Source organism: Festucalex cinctus, chromosome 2 (genome assembly GCF_051991245.1).
Source record: "Festucalex cinctus isolate MCC-2025b chromosome 2, RoL_Fcin_1.0, whole genome shotgun sequence".
NCBI lineage: Eukaryota > Metazoa > Chordata > Actinopteri > Syngnathiformes > Syngnathidae > Festucalex > Festucalex cinctus.
In genome coordinates this window covers 7529959-7551020 of record NC_135412.1, presented here as the reverse complement: position 1 = coordinate 7551020, position 21062 = coordinate 7529959, and the positions used below count along the sequence as shown (strand labels likewise).

The 21062-nt window shown below is 40.9% G+C and overlaps 1 protein-coding gene and 1 long non-coding RNA gene across 5 annotated transcripts in view; one reads left to right on the top strand and one right to left on the bottom strand.

Moving 5' to 3' along the window:
* LOC144013552 (synaptotagmin-2-like) overlaps nt 1-15343 on the bottom strand; it is an 82054-nt gene extending 66711 nt beyond the window's left edge. For 3 of the 4 annotated variants that reach the window (XM_077512566.1, XM_077512571.1, XM_077512568.1), the window contains exons 1-2: nt 15181-15343; nt 15041-15096 (exon numbers count right to left, since the gene is read on the bottom strand). The gene's annotated coding sequence lies outside the window, so the exon portion shown is untranslated. Of the gene's footprint in view, nt 1-9203; nt 9304-15040; nt 15097-15180 lie in introns of all 4 variants that reach the window. The other variant, XM_077512567.1, reaches the window with a different exon arrangement.
* Nucleotides 1541-14939, top strand: LOC144013553 (uncharacterized). Its single transcript, XR_013282278.1, has 3 exons — nt 1541-1607; nt 8886-8981; nt 14307-14939. It is a non-coding gene; the product is annotated as an uncharacterized LOC144013553 (long non-coding RNA).
* Nucleotides 15344-21062: the final 5719 nt, after the last annotated feature.

Here is a 21062-nt window from a genome sequence, read left to right as displayed (position 1 = left end):
GGGGGAGCACTTATTGACAGATTTCCCCATCTGCGCGTGTTTAGTGAATTCGGCGCTCCCAGATTGCTCCATTTTTGCCTGTTAGCGCAGTGCAAAGGCGACGCAAACCTTTCGTGAATAGGCCCCAGAGCTACCACTCAAAAAGGCTTAATGTCGGACTTTGGCTCCAGACATTTATATAACCCGTTCTAGTCATTTTACCAGAGGGGAATGGCACCAGCGTGACTGTATCATTCACCAAAGGAAATGAAATATTCAATTTGGTGTTGTGGTTTTGTTGTGTTTTAATCATTCCAATAAATTATGGAATGACTAAGCATGCCCAAGATGGGATGTGCAAATGCTCTTTCGTCTTTTGGTCCATTGTATTCATTGATGTTCAAAGCTGAGCCTTCACTTGGGACAAAATGTCCCGTATTTAATAATGCAGCACCTTCTTTCTTGGGCTGAGGGCTGGCTGACATCCTACTGATCGTTAACAGAGCCATGGATTCAGCTTTCACAGTGTTTCGCTCGTATAATAGAACATCAGTTAGCTCAGATCTCCATGGTGCCTTCGAGAAGATTTGATCTAACCTGACTAATGATCCGTGTCTGACAAAGACCTAATAGCTTGCCCTTCATTATTAGCTCTCTGGGATGTTTGCAGCTGCACGGGAGCATTATTGAAAGTGCTGAGATGTCAACAAATAAGAAGTGGTTGTTACCTTCTTGTTTGTCAGTTAGGTCGTCTTGTCTCTTTCGGTTCGTGAGCATTAAGCAGGCTAATTGTCTGCTGCGTTTATTTTCCTTTTTGTCTAAGTGTGCGCTGACGACAATTGGACAACAAGCCTTGCAAAATTCTGCTAATATACTAAGTGAAGTGAAACATCCTAAGAAACATCATTTGTGTGATTAAACAGAAGGTTATATGAACCCTGTATTGCTTTAAAAACAAAAATACATAGATTCAGATCTGTGAGGAGCATCTGCAAACCACTTGTTCACCATGTCATCTGATATCAAATCAGTGATGCAAAGAGGGACTCAAGTCTGCAGTACAGTGACTTAATGCGTCGATGTTATGATTGAAAACCCTTCAGCGACTCCGCTGAAAGTGCACATTTGTGCTATTGCCAATTTGTGCTATTAATGCTTACTTCGTCGGTTCCCCGCTCAATCGGCCTCATTCACAAACAGTTGAAGAACGTGATGAACGTTTTGGGACTATCTCTTGCAGTTTTAAACTTCCGCACATTTGTTGAGATGACAACAGATGTTGAGGATGAGAACTTGATAAGAAGGTGTGGTATACAATTATATTCAAAAGTATTGTTATTTAGAAATGTATTGTCCCCACAGGTATTTTGTGTTAATTTATAGTGCAGCCCGTGTTTAGAGGGTGGTCATCTTTTGTTATTAATTTGGTAGGAGTTGAGGAAAACGAGGAGAATGTGGTATTCTAGGAAGTTACTAACGCCAACCAGCGGAGGGCAGCGTTCGCTAGTTTTTGTACATGGCATAGGGGGAGAGCTTCGCATTCTAAAGCGAAGAAGAGCCACGCGCAATGTGGAGAGAGAGCCGTGTGAACGCTGTACATTGACTGTATTATATTTTGTGTTTTCCAGGTAAGAGAAGGTTGTTAGAACACCATATATTGATGGATGCTTATGTTTATTGATCGTTTTGTGTCTTATATTGAAGTTAATATTGTTTAGAATGATGTTAATTGTCTCGAACGTGACTTGAGTAGTTAAAATGGATGGCAACGTTACCGTGTAATGGCGAGAGAGCACGAGGTACGGTGTTGCTCTTGAACGATGCTACTGCATTATTATTATTTTGTTTTTGATACTTGTTAATGACGATGGTGTATTAGAATTGCATTCTAAAGCGAAGAAGAGCCACACGCAATGTGGAGAGAGAGCCGTGTGAACGCTGTACATTGACTGTATTATATTTTGTGTTTTCCAGAAACTCAAAATAAAAATCCATAAAAATTAAATGTGTAGCGCCAAACTGCATCCTGCACCCCGCTACAAAGGCCTGTCAGTTCTACTAACAAATGAGCGCCTGATTCACTTCAAGTTGCTCTCTGAAACAATTTACCCAAAAACATATTTCCAATAGCCTTTTTATTTGACCATTTATGCATGAAACATATTATAATTAGTAGATTAACATATTAGCTGTTCGCAATAGGTACTCTTGCAAGCCCTTAGTCAATAGTTTTCAGGCTGGACTCGGGTTCGAATTTCATGCCCTTTGTCTGACGTCATGCGCACATGTACGTGAATCGGGGCACGTGTAGTTTCATTTTTTAGCCACAGGTGGCAGTAGCAATTCTAAATTCAAGTTCCTGCATTCAGCAACATTAAGGTTTGTGCGTGCAAAAATGGCCACCAACTTGTGCAAAAAGATGTGGAAGCTGATTGGGTGCACCCAAGATTGAGTTTGACAAATGTGCGAATATGCGCACAGCATTTTTGTTAGTTCTGGAAGAACTTTATGCAAATAGGTGAATTTAGCACACACAATATGATTTGTCAAACCTTTTACATGAATTGTGATGGATGATTTTGTGACTTTCAAATTCAATGGCATGTGACCAAAGTAGGCGCAAACCAGCATGTACTCCAATAGCAGCTGACTGTGTGCCTGATATGCCCTCAATTCACCGGATCCTCATAACAATCACATGCGTGGCACGGCTGTGTGCCTGGTGTGGGCTGAAAAATCAAACTGAGAGTCGACCAAAATATGAAAGTCAACAAGTGACAGCCAACAATACAAAAGAATCAGATGCAAGCCTGTAGTCTTTGAAATAATCAATAGAGGCAATGCAGGCCCATGTTGCTAACCAATTACAATTAGCCTCACATCATTGCTAACATTAGTGCAACAGAGGGGTTTGATTGGTGCCATCAGATTTCCCTATTTTCCCAAGCCTGTTTAGAAATAATACCATGCAAATGGCACTTCATTTATATAGGGCTTTTCCACCTTCAAGGCCCTCAAAGCACTTTACATTTTTGACTACCCATTCACTTACTGATGACGCAGCATCAGGAGCAATTGGGGGTTCATAATCTTGCTCAAGGACACTTCGACATGGTCACAATGGCCTGGGATCAAACCCACAACCTCTGGGTTGGGAGACAACCACCATACCACTGAACCATGCCACCCCCAAAGAATGCAGTATCAACTCTTCATATAACAGTGGGCCACCAAAATTTACACCTGCCATTCTTCAAATTTGCAATTCAAGCAAAATTTTGAGGAAAAACATGCACAACCGTCACTGCATCACGTCAAGTAAGATGTCAGTATGTCACATAAAACTTGAGCGTACCTCTCCCTTCAGTCCAAGTCAGCCAGCATCAAGGCATGAGTTCAATATGGGTCCAAGTGCCAATGAATGGCGGGGGGTGGGGGGGAAACGCACCTAAAGTGGACTCATAGTGCAATAAATCAATAAAATCGCACATAAAACAATTCAACGTAAAGGTGAGGCAACCTCCTATAAAGCAGGAGGTTCACGCCAGATCGAAGTCCCTCAGATGAGCTGGTGACATGTTGCAGGCAGGCATCAATGGGATCCAGGAAACACCAGGCCACAACAAAGAGAAGGATAAATCCATGCCATCATTGCCATGACTGGGGAAGCAGCCATGTGTCCGCTGAACACAAACAGGCTACACTCCCTTTTAGCCCACTGGCTGTGTACAGCCCTTAGTTGGTCCATTTTGTTGGCAAGCCAGCTCACGATCCTCATCATGATCGATGTAAGGAATGGTTTTTACCCTTTTCTTTTCAATCATCTCTCACTTTTGACCTCTCCATATCTCCTCCGAGAAACACGTCAAGGGCCAGCTCCAAGTTTGAAGCAGACCTCACACTTTGTAGGTGAGCATTGTAAGGAAGTACTAGTATTCTCTGCCAATAAATATCACGGCAAGAAGGCTGTAAAAGTGCAACCATGCAGTTTAGAATGACACAATAAGAACACCAAATGGTGGAGTTGGAGATGGGGGAGTTATGAATAAAAGTTAACAGAGCTGCTGTAACAGGCGGCCGACTTGCAGCGCCTCTTTGATCAACAGCAACAACAAAATTGATGTGATAGAATTGTAAATATGGGTGGAAGACAAACAAACTTACTACTAAGTGGTAGCACAAATGTGCACACCCTCATGTAACTGTGACGTGGCGATGTTCATAATTAACCAATCCCATTCAGATTCATGTTAAATGGGAGCACATACCTGCTAGCATTAAAAGTGAAAAGTTCATTTCTTCTACGTAGTAGATGTTTCCAAATTTTTGCGCCAACATATTTGGATTCACTCGTAGTTGTCTCCACTTTATCTAAAGGCCCCAGTTCCAACTGAAGAAAAAAAATTGTCACGCTTATCTGCCCATTTCCAGAAGACTTGTCTGTGAGCAAGCCGTTGAAAAGTTTGCCCCACTGTGACTTCTGAACAAGTGGATCTGTCACAAAAGTAGTAGTATGCTGTCTGAAGCACATACTGTAATGTTAAAGCCAAAAAAAAATGTGAGCAAGGCAGCAGTGAGATTCAAGCTTCTGATTGTCCAGTGAAGTTGCCGTGGAGGTGGTAGTAGATGTCATTCCTGATGTGTCTGCTGCATGCATGGACCCATCTGCACACTAGTTTGACAAGTGACAAATGCCTACTCCATGAGTGGAAATAGAATCGATGAGTGGACCTGCGTGCCGTTTGCAATTCATACTTTTTTATCTCCGGGGTCAACTATGACCCACTCCTTAACTCCATTAATAGTGCACAAGTGGGCACTTCCATCTCTCCGTCGCCTTTGATGGATGCCCACATTTGAGCCTCAACTGAAGCAGGTTTTCGTCCGTCAATCTTGGTCCGTTTTTTTTTTTCTTTTCAAGGCTTCCCATTTGCCGAAAATGTGGCCGTCCGTCAATGACAGAGAGATGGAAGTGCCCACCTCTGGAAAATGGTATTGTAATAGTACGCGCCCCCACAAGTCTAAACAGAGCATTGTTATAAATACTGTGCTTGTGGAATATGAATTAAGCAGAAAAATCCAGCTATTTTTATTCATCTCAGGGGGCGGCCATTTTGCCACTTGTTGTCGACTGAAAATGACATCATCTTTAGGCCCTGTGATGTCATTTTCAGTCAATCGCAAGTGGCAAAATGGCCACCGCCTGAGATGGATAAAAACACGTGGATTTTCCACATATTCCACAGCCACAATATTAATCAGAATGTCGTGTTTGTTGAATAGAACATCAAGACACAGTCAACTCAAGGACCAAGACACATGAGAATTGTTTGAAATGGGGGACAAAGTGTCTCGTTTAATGAAAGTGGAAATGATTCTCAAGTGTGTACTTGAATTTTGTGCTTTTGTTGGTGGTCTGAACAGCCCTCTCTGGATTTGATTCTTGTTTCATATAAATTGTAGGTGATCAAGTCAAATTCATAGTTCCCTGTTAGTATAAGAAAATACAGTACAACTGTACAATTCGTTCACATACTCGGACATCAATAAGAAACCTGAGGGTTCATCCTTCATTAACTTTTTACCATGTTTTAATATAAGTGCAAAAATGAATTTCACGAAGATAAATATGTTCAAGAGATGAAAAAGAGGGTTTATGAAGAAAAGAAGCAGAAGATATTTGATCTATATGAAGTCAAAAGAACTGCTGAATTAATGTTACACAAGTGAAATTCACATCACATCAATTTAATCAAGTCATGTGCTGTACTTTACTTTCAGTTTTTCTCTTTCTTTCATATCTCTCAGCCCTTCCATAAAAGATGTAGGTGCATTACTGTATGAGCACTGAAATATATTTTCTTTATGTATAATGTGTCCTTCGCCTGCACTGTGGCCTCTAAATATTCAAATAGAAAAGAAGCCGCATTTATGCTGAGTACCTGCTCAGTATCTCTCTCGACTTTTTTTTTTTTTTTTTAATCACTGGCTGATACCAACATTCACCGAGGCTCACTAATGAAAAACAGGAGACCATGCAGACATTTGATTTAAGATCAAATCAAAGCGACATACTGTAGCTCACAGATGCCCGTGCGTTCCCAGCAAACAACATTACTAAATACCTTCTGTGTGTGGAACTCAAGCGTACACTGCAGCACAATGCTTGTGTTCAAGCGTCCGTGTGTGACGTGCTCAAGAAGAATGTTTTCCATGAGATGTTTAGCAAGCACGGAATTTGGTTTGGGTGGTGCCACCTAATCCAAGTCCAAGGGAGCGTCCATAAATACTCGACAGATCCGTGCAATACAGCCATGAATTATCATCAAGTGAATGAAGTGAAAATCACTCTGCAGTTCTCAAACCCAATACATTTGAAGCATAATTTATCTTAACTTACATCTAGTGTTGTTCCGATACCGTTTTTAGCCCCCGATACCGATACCCAGCTTTGCAGTATCGGCCGATACCGATACCATACCGATACTTAAGGTTTTTTTTTCCTCAACATGAAAAAGCTGTCCTGCCATTGATTCAGAGCATTCAAGGGCCAATAGGAGATCTTAGAATTAATGGTATCGGCATGTTATTTGTGAGTACTCACCAATACCGATACCACTGTTTTTATGCAGTATCGGCACCTCTGCCGATACCAGTATCGGTATCGGAACAACACTACTTACATCTAGGGCTATCGCCATAAGCAATAAATCAATTAGTTGCACAATAATATAAAATGAGCTTGATAAGTTTGCCGGGCGTGAAAATTCTTAGCCATGTACGTGCATGTTCGTTTACATACGTCATCAAGATTCATGCCGGCCCGTTGCTTCTCTGTCAGTCACTGGGTAAAGCGTCTTTTTTTTTCTTCTTCTTTCTATTCACTCACTCCCCCAAACACACAAACATGGTCTCCCGGGTGGGGAAGTGAACCCACGCCGCCTGCACTGACGGCACCACTCCGCCACCCGGATCCCGTAAAGCAGTTTTTAAGACCAATAACTGGTTTTAAAAGCCGCTTTGTGGGAGATTCGACATTTTGGTTCGCGTGTGTCCCGTCGGATCTTCATAAAGCACACGCAATTCTCTTTCTCGTTTTTGAGCCGTGGAAGTATAGCGCTGCTAAGAGCCGTGTAACATTATTGCTAGCAGCGCACCACAGCTATCTGTGTTATTTTTATTCATTGCTTGTGCTTTGAAGACTGACAAAAAAGTAACACTCGCTACGTGCACACAGACTCGCAATCCTGTGCTGCTCAGTGAGATACGGGCTTTACCAAAGACACTGGGTGGGTAATAAGTTAACTTTCCTATCACGACTGACTCCGAAACCGTGCTTATAAATTCAGATGTCATATAACGTTCCCAACTCTTGGGCCACTCACTGCAACACTGTCATCAAGTATGCCGATTATCTGCAGTAAGCAATATGAACGTTCAGTTATCAGGCAACAACTCTGCTGAGTTTGTGTTTGCTCTTTCAAAACTTTTGGCATTATGATGAATGAAAGTACATTTTATAGTGTTACAACAACTCTGGGATTGCTGGCAACAAAAGCCTGGTTCACACGGCAGGAGAATTGGCCCGATTTTAGCCCCGAATTTCCCCTCCCGACAATCGTAAGGACGCGCCGAGACGCAAGCGATAATCTTCACAGATAATCCTGCCGATGTCGGCGCTCGGAAGGACCCCCGACTAGAAATCGGGCATATCCAACATGTTGGATTTTTTTGGCCCGATTTCGCTCCGCGCAGAAGATTGACAGTGACGTGCAGCCAATCAGAAAGCGAGCCAGCGAGGAAGCCGGTGGGGAATCCAAAATCAAAACAGTCATGAGGCAACAGAAAGTCCGTGCTCGAGCTATTACACTCTTTTTATTTTTTAAATTATTTGTATTTTTTTTTTTTTTTTTTTTATACACGCACACACATTCTCCACAAATAAACGTGGTCTGCGGGTGGGACGCCAACCCGCGTCGCCAGCACCGAGCCGAGGGCAAACGATGTCTCGCCAGTGCCCATTTACGCTCCTTTAACTCATTCACTGCCATTGACGGAAAAAGACGTCAAATGATGCATTTTTTTGCTCGTCTGGCAATGAATGTGTTAAACAACACCTTTTCTTTTTATGCCGCTTTTTGGGCTGAAAACCAGGATCGACTCATGTTGACGACTCGGAAGCCACGTTTAATCTCGAGAGGGTTTTGCGAGACTTCCCGTCACATTCTTGAATGAACTCGGCTCGTGTGGAGTGTGTTGATTGTGCAGTGTGGCCGCACACCACGCACGGTACGTTCAAAACTGGAACTCCCGTGATTTTTTCTCTTCACGTGTGGAGTCTGTCAAAGATTGGAAATCGGCCGACAATTTTAAAATCTTGCCGTGTGAACCAGGCTTAAGGTGTATCCTGCCTTCCACCAAAAGTCAGCTGACTCTGGCTCACTCGCGACCTTAAACAAGCAATATGGATCGATTAAGTTTATATAACCAACCATGCTCTTACGTGACAATCTGCAAATCCCTTACGATAACTTAAAGTTGAAGTGATCATTCATAAATAAAATGACAAACCAAAGCGGACAGATTTAAGTTTTTTCAAATTTTAATTGAGAGTTTAATGTTGTGTAACGCTTTGGGAAGCACACTTGTTTGGTCCACTGTGTCATTCTCTGCATATGCGTGACAGTGACCATTTTGTAGGCTAAGTGCCATTACAGCCTTTTTTTGTTGTTGTGTATAAAGAGGCTTTCAGACATAACAGGGCGCAGTTCCAATGCTTGCGAGTGGTTCCTCAGGACAAGGACAAATCTGCAATAAACGTGTTTTTTTTTTTTTTTTTTTACATAAAATCTGGGTAGCAAACAGAAAATTCTCATGTCTAAACACCCCCTTTCCGTTTATGCAAGGCTTCCCTGACTGGATGTCGTGAAGCACTGAAGTACTGCAGACCGCGGCTTTCTGCACCAGTCGAGAGAAAGACGAGGTCAAGCCTTGATGATGAGGTGAGGCGACGGAGGTGAAAGCGATGCATCACAATGTAAAGCTAGCCTGCTAAGCAATATTGCTGGGGAAAAGCCATTTCTGAGCTCTGACAGGTAACGCACTCATACATATGGAAGCCTGAAAACATTTCAGACATCCGCAATTGGATACAGTTATTCAGATTGAAGAGTAATCTTCACAGGCCCTGCGGGCCTCCTTGTCACATGCATGCACATGCACACCTGAGCACATTAGTTGCTTGAAGAGACCATCGCTCCTCGCGAGAACCGGCATCCTCTTCAAACCAGCCACTCTTGTAAACAGCACAGAACAACCTAGATTCTGTCAAGAAAAAAAAAAAGACTAAATATAACACTATGCTGCAGAGACAAGCCACGCCTCCTAGCGGATGGGCCACCTCAGCTGGGTGAGTTGCACCAGATGTGTCATACGGAAAGGTGTTTTGGTACAAATCAGATGATTAACAGAGCTGCGCAAGCGCTGACGAATTTGGCTATGATAGTGGGCTCACTGGAGCGCCTGGCTTGGAGGGCGGAGGGAGCAGATGGGACGGAGACACGAGATAGAAAGGACGTCTGGTGCAGGCCCGGCCTGGCGTCAATATTTCTCTGTGTGCAGCAGCTTGGGCAGGAAACAACAAACTGGTTCAGCTCGAGCAGTATTGCAGCGGCTTGCTCGCCGTGGCAAGTTATCACTGCCTGTAGCTCCGCCCCTAAACATTAATTATGCAGCTCAATGCACCACTCCGAATCCCTGCTGCAGCTCTCCGACACTACTATCCTCAATGGATTTCTCTCTCTCTCTCATCAACACATTAAATTCCAACATCTGATATATTTGAATTGGCTGCACTTGTGGATCTGAACTTTCATTAGTGCAACTTTAACAATATAAATCATGAAAGATACTAAAAATTAGGGGTGTTAAAAAAATCGATTCGGCAATATATCGCGATACTACAGCACACAATTCTCGAATCGATTCAACAGGCATCCGAATCGATTTTTTAACATCCATTTTTGATGAAAAAATATTCAACAAAACGTCTAACTTTCACACCTTAAGCATGGAAGAATGTTATATTAATGGAACATTAAACCTTAATAGTTTATTTAAATGCTGTTCTAACATGAAAAAAGGTTCCAACCTATTTGTTAAATACAGTGGCTCACAGTTATAAAACTGAAGTTTCAATTCAATAAATAATACATTTTCATACAAATCTTACAGTGTACATGTATAGGTTTACTGAATGGTATTTTCTAAATTTGAGTAAAAAAAATCGCAGCAATCGACTTGTAAATTCATATCGGGATTAATCGGTATCGAATCGAATCGTAACCTATGAATCGTGATACGGATCGAATCGTCAGGTACGAGGCAATTCACACCCCTACTAAAAATGTATTCCTGAAACTGCCCAAAATAGTCTTCTATGCACGTCATGCTCCGCCCCTTCTCGTTTCATTCAGCCTGATAAATTTAACATATAATCCTATTTGAAATGAAACCGTATCCTTCCGGTGTGATTAACTATCTGAATCTATTTTTGCCTTTCTCCAGGCACGCGCCTGCTTTAGTGCAAATCCGTAGCAAACAAAGTGTGATTGATGTCTTGTACTTAATATCGCTTAACAACATCTCTCCGGCCATGCGCGCTTGACTTGGCAACTTCTAACGGCAGCAAACGCGACTGGACCTTGAGCAGAGAAAGTCCACACGACGCAACGCGAGCCATTCGCATCAGCAACTAGAACCCAAGCAGGGAGGAGACATAATGAGGGGAAGCTCTCACGCGGCGCACGGCCGTCCGTCCCGCCCCCGGGCAGGCAGTTGGATGCGAACGTGGCAGCTGATTATGGAAGCGGAAACAAGCTTCTCCGCCGTTTCCTCGAGCTTTGACATGATTATGATTCATTTCGCATCGCATGTGTTTGCGCGCCTGCATGGATGTATACTGGTGTGTATTAGGAAGAAAACGTTCTTGCCCTGACAAAAAAAAAAAAGTACAATTAATCCTACTGAACTTCAGAATGTAGCATTTGTTTGGGCCATCCAGGAATGCTGCCCGACTTTAAATAAAGTAAATTGGTATTTCTCTTACTTCTGCATAAGATGTGGGATCATTATTTCTAATTTGCTACACGGGGTTTCGTCTTGAAAATGTCAAAGCAGTGGCATACAACCCACTGCGCAAAGACACGTTGAAAGGACGTCTTTTTAAGGTAATTCTTGTATGTCCAATCTTGGTCCGCTGAAGGTGCAGACTGTGACGCCAGATGACGTATTTACGTCTTCTGGACGTTCCGTATTTACGTCTTCTGGACGTTCCGTATTTACTAGGGGTGTGCTCAAAAAATCGATACGGCAATATATCGTTGCGGGCCTCATCACAATACACGTATCGATACGCAGGCGTCAGAATCGATATTGCTCGTTAACTTTAAATCGGCAGTTCACGTTTGCCTTTGCGGCTTGCATTGTACCTAAAAAATAAAAACCAGCAGCGTCTTTGAAGTTAATTGCCTTCAATTAATGCAAAAATAGCTCACCGGTGATTGGACACTGCGTCTTGCTAAGAAAAATGAAAGCAGAGGAAGAATGTCAACATTTATTTATTTCTAAACTTAACATGGCACGTGTCTCAGTGTACCAATTTTCCTATATTTTGTTTAAAAAAAATAAAATGTGTCTTATTTGGGATATTGCGATACGTATCGTATCGTGGCCCCTGTATCGTGATACGTATCATATCGTGAGGTTGGCGGCAATACCCAGCCCTAGTATTTACGTTTTCAGGACATCCAAATGAGGGCTAATGCAAGTCCAAATTAGATCATTAAAATACATGAAATTAAAAATAACTTCAGACTGTTCTTGAAGGCTCATTTATTGCCTTTATGTGTGTGACACAAACATCATCTCCCTGACGGGGAAGCGACCCCACACCACCTGCATTGAAGGCAAGTGACGTAACCACTCCACCACCCGGAAGCACCTAAAGCTTTGTCATGTTCATATGTGAATACCTGCATTAAATATATAATCTCAAATAGCAATACATTAGTTTTATCACACAAAAAATAATACTAAATTGATTAAATAATATTGATAACAATAACATTGATATTTAAATCCCTGTGACATCCAAAAAAAGTCACGTATCTATGGTCCAAATGGGGTCATAATTAGACGTCCAAAAATTGACTTAATTTGCACGTCGCTTAGTTGTCCAGCACTGGTCTTCGACCAACCGACGTAATACAGACATGATCTGCACGTCCACAGTACGTCCAATGTTTAGTGGGAAAGAACGGCTATTTAAGGGTTAATGTTGTTTGCAAGGCTTTTGGAGCGCGTTCAATAAATTGCCTGTCTGTGTTTGCAAAGATGTCACCTCTGGAACAAAAGCAAATTGTGAGGCAGATGTTGCTAATGAGAAAAACATGGCTGGGGAAAGTGGGATCATTCAGCTGGTATTGGGTGAAAGTGTTACATCGCTTACATAATCCAAGGGGGGGGGGAGTGTGCGCTACTCCCGCTTACTACATGACAATGCGCTCACGGGCTTTTCTTTAAAGAAAATTAAAAGAAGGAAAGAGAAAAAAAAACAGCGCTGCCCCCTTTTACAGCGCAGCTAAGCAAAGCAAAGCTCTTGGTACGATTCCTGCAGGAGGAAGCCGAGAACGCCGTGCATCTCTGCTGCTGCAGGGGTCTGTTCAGTGCATGGAACCGGATGGCGAGCAGAGAACGCAGCGGGGGCTGGGCACTGCAATGTGCTGCAGTGCTCCCAGCTCCGCTATGCACACCCACTCTCTGCTCTGCCTTTCAACATGTCTCCATCTCGCGCTCTCTATATACCTCTCGCATACATTCGCCTTCCCATAGCTTGCCTTTCTGCTTTAACCTCGCTCGAGTCGATTGTTTGCTGCTTTGGAACGTTTTCTGAACGCTTGACCAAGCAGCATCTTTAGCATTCTGCATTGAAGCATCCATGACTACTGTCCCATTTGTACACAAATAACAATATTTGTATATTTTATGGGTGTATGATTAGCATATTCCTTGCAATGTCTTTATTAAGGCACCTCATCTCCAAGTGTGCATTTATGTTCTGGAAAAACTAAACTAGTAAACAATGTTCACATCCATTCATATGCTACAGAATTCAAATTCCTTTTTCCTCACTTCGCTCTTTTGCCCTGACGGTTTTGTGTTTCCAAGTGTAGCGCATCCCGCTGACTTCATTCTGACCTCACCATCATTTTACAGGATGCACTTAACCCTGTCATACTGTCTGGGACAGAATGTTTCAAACAGTCTCCCATTTTTTTTTTTTTTATGTGCACAATTCTTCATGTTGCTGTCACAAACAAAAAGCCTACTGTTTGCATTTTTTAGCATATTATTTGTATTTTCTTACTCCTCAGTTTTGACTAAAACTGTGAAACAATGTTTTGGCTGCCTTGTATTGCGGTACATCCCAGGACACTGATGTTAAAGGCACTCAGATACTATCTTTACAAAGCGTACATGCTAATTCATCAGTGAGGGGTCTCGTTGCCAATTCCCATTAGTGTGCTGAATTTTATGATCATTGCGATATGTGCTTAGCTGCATCCGGCAGACACGTCTCCACTTCTTTTCAACCATGACATTAAGTCAAGATTGACGTCCCTACAGTTTGTCAATTCAGTAAGAGCTGCAGTCATTATGTGCTTGACATATTTTGTCAAGGGTTTGCACACAACTGCTAGCACTCAAATACACAGCATAAAGCAAATTTAGCTGCATGGTTCCATATCGTGCCAGCGAAGTTCAACAAATTTTTGCTGCAGAAGAACATTTTTTGATGGGTAAAAGATGAGTGACAACATGTTCTGGAACATTCATGCATACAAAAACACTCCAAGTGTTTTCAAGATGGGTGCACCAGTGCATATATGCTGGTAAATTCTGTGTGATCTAAAAAAAAAAAAAATACACATGAATAATTTAATGTTTTGTCCACGTGAAAGATGGATGTGCTAAACCAACTGCAGTTTCAAACCAGCAGAAAATGCAAACGTGATGCAAAAGGCTAAACTGTTTTTTTTTTCTGATTTCAATGCTCATGATAGTCTTGCCTTCAAATATTTTTTTACAGTGTGATCTGTCCATGGTGCTGAAATTAGGTCTGCTCCCCTCCCTGCAGATAAATCATTCTGAAATAATTTAAAACATCTTCACATCCTGCTTATATGGTAAATTCTGAAAAGGTGTTAATCTAAATCCATAAAATAAAGAAAAATGATGAAATTCTATTTTTATTTTTTTTCTTCCAGTGCTGCAGGACATCTGCTCGAGATTGTGCCTGAGAAATCACACAGTGCCCACTGCTGGACAGTGTCAAATCTTCAAGATGACATGTTCATGGCAAGCCATGAAGGTCAGATTACCAAAGAAATCCTTGGAGACGCAATAACTAAACCAATAATAACTCTAAACAAGCAGAAAAGTAATCATACGTTCCTTTGTTGACGATTCAAATGTTTGTTTGTTTGTTTGTTTGTTTTGTGGCACTTACAGTATGCTCAAAACAAATTATAGAAAAATAAGTAGTCCCAGTTATTCACCAGCAAAACATGCAGGGTGAAGAACCTGTCCTTTATGTCCACTATTATCCTTTTTTCTTTTTTTCTTTTTTTTTACTCATTTACGAAGGACAATCAGTGGTTTCAGTCCCTGTGCCTTCGCGCTGGCAATGATAAGGCAGCTCCGCTCGGGATGTAAAGGGCGATACTGCAGCACCAGAGAACCGTGTGCACAGAAACTTGCCTGGAAGCATCAGGGAGTCCCACACTAACCCCCCCTCGCCACCCCTCCTTCCTCCCTCTCGCCTTCCTCTGCCTCTCCCTCGGCTTACTCTAACGACTTTATTCTGAAAATGTCAAGTGTTGTTTTCTAAAACCACCCATCCAAACAACAGCAAACTGAAACAATAAAGTAGTTTTGAAAGTGTAAGAGCATTGTGTCACGAAAAAAAAAAAAAAAAAAAAAAAGGAAAGCCGCCGCTTACCTTTTTTGATGTTGCTGCTTTCCACCGGACAGCTCCTCGCCACAAACCGCAAAACACTTTGAGAAAAAAGAGGAAAAACAATCAATGTCCGCTTACTTTCTCTTATGTCCACTTTGACAGAATGAGACTAATGGACACACCTTTGTTCTGCCCTGCTGTTAACTACACACACAGAGTAGCACCCCGAGACCGGAGCACCCAAATTGATAAAGATCTGCTCAGGGGAGGGATACAAACTACACACACTCACACACTGCAGTTTTTTTTTCTTCCTCTTGCCCACTCGCTCTGCTGCTTTTTTTTTTTTTTTTCCCCTGCTGTCTTTCCCTGCACTGCCTCCTGATTGGCCAAGCCGCTCTTCAATAACATAAGCTCTGTTCATTAGTTGGAAGGGGGCACCTCCCGCCCAGCTCATCCCCCCCCCCCCTTTTTTTTTCCCCCCTTAGAGCATGCGGAGAAGAATGCTGAGCTCTGCAATTTTATGCGCATAGAGCAAAAGAAAAGGGGAATGGAGGACAAGAAAAGAGGGGTGGGGGCTGGGAGAGGCTAAAGCGGTGAGACTTTCAGGAGTGGTGAGGTAGCGGGATGGAGGCTGGATGGCTACAGCGGGACGAGCTAATGCATCGCCGGGGACAATGAGAGGGCAGAGTTGGATGTCGAGCTGCACCAGCCGCAGCATGTGGAGGGAGATTTCCCAGGGCTCACTGCAGCTATAAACTCTGCTGCAGTGTGCAGCCTGATTGCCAGGCAAGGAGGGGAGATGGGGGGTGGGGGGGTGGGGGGGCTGCAGTAATGCCGAAATAGTCATCCAGCGAGCGTGGCTGTGTTGAGAGGGGGGGAGCCAAGTGTGTACAGCGGTTAATGCCTTCTCCCTATGAATTATTGAAGGTGCCCCACAGCAGAGTGGGCGTGTCGCAGCCAGCAAAGTACCCAGATTGTTCCTCGCAATCACACTGTGGTTTAAAATTAAAGAATCATAGAGTAAGATGTACAAAAGTGTCAAATTATTAATTGCGCCATCTCGACTTGACCTATTAAACGTCAGCAATCCCACTGAATGCACAGTTCACCCCTACTTGCACAATGGGCATAAAAGAGATGTGAAGAGCACTCATCCCGAATCCCCGCCCCTTTTTCTTGACTCACATCTGGTCCCTCCATTGTGTCCCAGCAGCATTAAAGAACAATGCTCAGTGAGATCAATAATGGATCATACTTTCAACCATCTGCAGCAGTGACAATGAACACTTAAATGATGCTCGCAGTCATGTGGATGCCATGTTTGTTCATGTTGTTTGGTCAATCAATGTGCAAATAAAGAGAAACCTGATAGTTAGGTTCAGAGTGGGATTATGGAAAAACATGGTGACACTGAAAACACAAAGCACCTACTGCAGATATAAAATGATGCATTTAATGACCACATTTAGGTGCACCATACAACCGCCAAGAGAGCTGAATCCCTTTGGTTCCCTTTACAAACATAATTCTAAGTTTTGATTCGATTTGATTTCAAAAATTAGTTTCCCCAGACTGATATCATGACAAGTACTCAAGTCTTGGGAAGTCACCAATACCAACACCACTACATATATATATATATTTTTTTTTTAAGATAGAATTTTAAAAAGAAAGACCTATATATCCCAATATAACATTTTTTTCCCCCTTAAAATAACATTAAATTAATGACAATTTAAAAAAAAAAAAAACTCATTGATTCATAAAATACATATTTGGTCTAGAACACCCAATAAAATGAATTTTAATAAAAAAAAATAAAAAATTAAATAAAATAAAACTAATAATCCAGTGGCCAGAAAAAGTCCCAATCAAAACACAGTATGTGGTTGTAAATGGGCACTTGTCAGACTCTATGGCCAATTCTGCAACATAAGTAGCCTCATATCGATATATGGTATCAGTGCTTGATCAATAACCTCAACGAAACATTTCCTGTTGTTGTAGATCAAACGTGCACAATGATCAGGATGAATTTTTGGACCATTTATCTTTACAAAACTTGCACTTTCAGCAAGATTCTTCTGTTGTCTGTTGTGAATAGGTTTCATGAGTTCAGGACTTTATATATAAAGTTGTATAAAGCTGGAAAAGGTGACAAAAGTCTTGACGTTCATAGACAAATTATCAATGAATGGGCAAAGTTCAGCACAGTTGCTTCTCTTCCAGGGAGTGTCTGTCCTGTAAAGATGAGTGAAAGAGCACAGCGCAGAATGCTCAATGAGGTTTAAAAAAAAAAAAAAAACTAGTGTCAGCTTCAGACTTACAGGCAGCACTGGCACATGCCAACATCTCTCATGACAAATCTACAATATGAAAAACATGATTAAACACGAATAGGGCTCATGGGGGAACACCAAAAAAGGAATCTGTTGCTATATAAAAATAAGTAAATAGGTAAATAAATAAATAAATAGGCCAGTGATGCACATTTGAAGTTTGTTAAAGGGCACTTGGATGTTCCAACATCACTACTGGCAAAACAGTATGTGGAGAAATGACAGCAAATGTTGAGTTGTTTTGGAGGAACACACATTTTCACGTGTGGAGGAAAAAATGGCAAAACCCGGCTTATCCAAAAGTGAAGCACCGTGGCACGGGCTTGAGAGCTTGATTTTCGGCCAGCGTTTTCGTTAAAAGGTGAGAAATATGGCGTGTCACCAAAAAAAAAAAAAGTCGTGAAAGATGAGGTGGGATTTCTCACCAACTCAGCTCTTTTCCTGCTGGACGAGTAGGCAGCTTCAAAAATGATTATGCTAATGTTAGCTATCGGGAATTTGCGTGGTACCAACAAACAGCCATGTTAGGTTCACCGTTCCACACTGACCCAACTAGCGATGCACCACTCAAAAGTACTGTAACGAACTAGGATGTGTTGTCTGCTTTCTTATTAACGAGTGCTTCTGAATGCATCACGGAAAGGGAGGGAGGGGAAGCGCAGCCTGTTAACATACTTGAGAAACGTTACAGACAGTACCGTATAAAGAAAAAATGGAAAATAGATTAATTATCTCATCGCTATTCATCCTTCACACAGTCACAGTATTTCAATCAACTCCATGCGACCGGGAGATGAGGATTTCACGTCGCTTTGCGTTGGTCCTCATAGGAAATGTGGTCTTCATTCATTGCAAAACACTACCGCTATTGTCCATATGGTGCCACCATAATCAACAAAAACTGAAAAGTATATAGTTTAGCTGTAATAAGTAGGTGGTTAAAAATGTTCAGGGAAATCCACTCAGTGGTTCATAAAAACAGTGTTACGAGTCAAATCATGCAATTATGTTACTAAATCCGTGTTACCGTGGCAACCGATGCTGACATTTTCAAATGCTTTATATGTTTTTTATTGTGTATATATATATATATATATATATATATATATATATATATATATATATATATATATATATATATATAAACATTATGTTTCAAACATTTTGTAAATGCATGCTACATATTTGGCGTAATGATGGGGGAAATTAAGTTTCATGAACTAGTTTAGGGTCTTTAAATGGGTATTTTCATCAAAAAATAGACTTAGACTTAGACTTAGACTTGACTTTATTGATCCCTTTGGGATGGCTCCCTCTGGGAAATTTACATGTCCAGCAGCAATGAGAACAGATAATAAAATAAAAAATAATTCAATCAATCAATAAATAAGGTTATTACAACAGAGATTGAATTAATAATAATAATAATAATAATAATAATAATAATAATAATAAAATAAAAAGTAAAAATTCGATCAATCGATAAATAAGGTTATTACACCAGATATTGAATTAATAATAATAATAATAATAATAAATACAAATTAAATCAATCAATAAATAAGGTTATTACACCGGAGATTGAATTAAATAAATTAAAGTACAGTAAAGTGCCATATTTGTGAAGTGAAGTGCACGCTACACCCTCCTGCCCCCCAGTGAGGAGTTAAAAAGTTGTTGTTGTTTTTGGTTTTGGTTTTTTTAACCGACTTAACGTCTGCTATTGCAAACCTATTAGAAATAGGAGATTTTCATCAACTATACTGTATAGTTGTATAGTCTATACATTATACTGCCATCCGTAGGTCCATTTTGGTCCGATTGACTGCCAGTATAACAGACATTGTTCATTATACTATCATCCTGATAGGATTGAAAGCTTTTCTCATGAAAGCTGAATGACTCTATTGATGACCATTTGAAATGGAATGAAAATTGGTTTTAAATGTACTGCTCCGCTAAACCAGAAGGTGGAGCCATAAATGAACAATGTTTGGATATAGTTCTGCTGGTTTTAGTCTTTAAAAAACGTACAAATAAAAGCTCACTATTACAAATACATAAATAAATAAATAATTAAATAAATAAATAAATATGTAAATAAAGTATATATCTTATTGAGTTGTGACTGATGTGCAAGAATGGTGTGAAATTTAAATTTTGTGTTTGCTTAAGAGTGAAATTCACAAGCAAAACCAAAGCTGTTGTTGATCAAGGGAAGGCCTCTCGCGTTTGCAGCCAATATGAAAAGAGCCTTTTCAGCTCCTCTCTTTTTGTATTGGACATCTACAGGACGTGTCTGCGCAATTTCATTCACATGCCTGTTTCAATTTGCAAGGGAGGTTTGCAGTCAAGTCTTGTTTCTCGTTTTCAAGTCTGTGCCATGAAGCAAGATTTTACTTTATAAGAAGTGAAACAGTCGTACAGTTCTTGGATGAGGATGAGACTGTCACTAGTCATTCCTAGTGTTAATTTAAAAAAAAAAAAAACAGCAACTTTCCAGCTGTTGAAACGTTTCTATCAGAGCTGATTCCATCAGATCCAATTCATTTTCAATGACCGTTTACTAGTTTCGCCTACCCACGTTGTGCTGTGCTTCAACTTATTAAATGGATTCTCGCACTATTCTGGTTAACGTTGTATATCACCATATATTGTATAAATGGTTTCCCACTCTGCATCCAAGCAATTGCAACCTGACCATCCTGGAAGGGGGATTCTCACATTATTTTTCCTGATGTTTTTTTTTTTTCCTTTTTCCTTTCCTGATCTGGATCAGGGGGTGTTTGTTGTTAATATTTGTCAACAGTGGGTGTGTGAAGCCCTTTGAGACTCTTTTGTGATTAAAGGCTATAGCCTATAAATAGTGTTCCGATACCGATACTGGTATTGGCAGAGGTGCCGATACTGCATAAAAACAGTGGTATTGGTATCGGTGACTACTCACAAGTAGCATGTCGATACCATTAATTCCAACGCTACTATAGGATTTTGGATGCAGCATCTTGTGTCTTGCTGGTGCACGACATTCACTGGTATGTGACATGTTCACTGCAGGCCGATCTAAGATATCGTATTGGCCCTTGAATGCTCTGAACCAATGGCAGGACAGATTTTTCATGTTGAGGAAAAACACCTTAAGTATCGGTATGGTATCGGTATCGACCGATACTGCTAAGCTGGGTATCGGTGTCGGGAGCCAAAAAACAGTATCGGAACAACACTACCTATAAATACATTTAAGTTGTTCAGAATTCCATTAAACTCTGTGACGTTTTGAGTGATAGACTTACCTAAAATAATCACCAAAAATATTTGATATTACATATTTAGTTTCTGCCTTAAAAACGCAGTGGTTGTTATGACAAAAAAGGGCATACAAAAAAATAATGAAAACATTTTTGCGAACTTCACAGTTAGATCAAAGTTACCGAAGAGATCTGAAGTGTAGTATATATATATATATATATATATATATATATATATATATATATAAAGAAGTGAAACAGTTACAGTAGACTACTGTGTCAGCTTTCATATGGCAACCTTGAAATATGTTCGTGTTCATTGAACACAACCATTAATGAATTAATTAAATGAAGGTAGCATTCGTGTCTTGCATGAATCCCTCTGTGTTTCCCAGAAACAGTCACGTGACTGTCGATCGCAGTAAAAGCAAATCATCCGGTAAATTTGTAACTTTCCAACTGGTTGACGTCCTT